This window comes from Mandrillus leucophaeus, unplaced genomic scaffold (genome assembly GCF_000951045.1).
Source record: "Mandrillus leucophaeus isolate KB7577 unplaced genomic scaffold, Mleu.le_1.0 Scaffold549, whole genome shotgun sequence".
Taxonomy (NCBI): Eukaryota; Metazoa; Chordata; class Mammalia; order Primates; family Cercopithecidae; genus Mandrillus; species Mandrillus leucophaeus.
In genome coordinates, this window is record NW_012105908.1 from 709,503 (window position 1) to 710,490 (window position 988).

Below are 988 nucleotides of genomic sequence, written 5' to 3' on the forward strand. Positions count from 1 at the left end.
TTTTTTTTTTATTTTTTGGGGGGTGGGGAGACAGAGTCTTGTTCTGTCACCCATACTGGAGTGCAGTAGCATGATCTCAGCTCACTCCGCCTCCCAGGTTCAAGCGATTCTCCTGCCTCAGCCTCCCGAGTAGCTGGGATTACAGGCATGAGCCACTGTGCCTGGCCAATTTCCTGTTTTTCTATAATAAAAAACGCTTTTCTTTCAGCGTTTTCTTAAGCGTATTTTTTCATAACTCATTAGACAGAACTCCCATGGATAATATAAGGGGAAAAAATGGAAAGGAACTATCTAGTTCCAACTTTGAATAGACTTGAATTTTGGATGAATGACCAGACAGAACAGTTAGAATGTAGTTAAACTTATATAACTGTTGAGTTCTGTATATCATGAGTATATCATGGGAGAGGGACAATAATTTAGTTGGACTGAGAGAAGGGGCCCTCAAATCACCTACAGGAAGAGCCATGGCCGAAGGGAAAGGCAGGAAAATAAGGAATGATATATCAAAAGTGCAAAACTGGAATTATGTCCCTCTTAAATGGGTTGTTAAGAAGTCTTGGGGAGTAGGAGACCCCATAGGTAAATCTACCTTAAAATATCATTTCAGCATTTCAGTAGCCAGTGTCCCTTGACCTCGGTTCTGCTCTGAGGTCAATGGCATTGCAGCAGGTTGCTGTACATTGTAATTTCTTTTTATGGTATGGGAAGGTGCCTCCTACTTAGTAACCCTTAAGAATCAGGTCAATCAGCCAGGCACAGTGGCTCACGCCTGTAATTCCAACACTTTGGGAGGCCGAGGTGGGAGGACCACCTGAGGTCAGGAATTCAAGACCAGCCTGACCAACATGGTGAAACCCTATCTCAACTAAAAATACAAAATTAGCTGGGCATGGTGGCACATGCCTATAATCCCAGCTACTCGGGAGGCTGAGGCAGGAGAATCACTTGAACCTGGGAGGCAGAGGTTGCAGTGAGCCGAGATCAC

General features: G+C 44.3%; 1 protein-coding gene across 2 annotated transcripts in view; it reads left to right on the forward strand.

Moving 5' to 3' along the window:
- FRY (furry homolog (Drosophila)) overlaps positions 1–988 on the forward strand; it is a 302,629-nt gene that overhangs the window by 273,984 nt on the left and 27,657 nt on the right. The window lies entirely within an intron of this gene.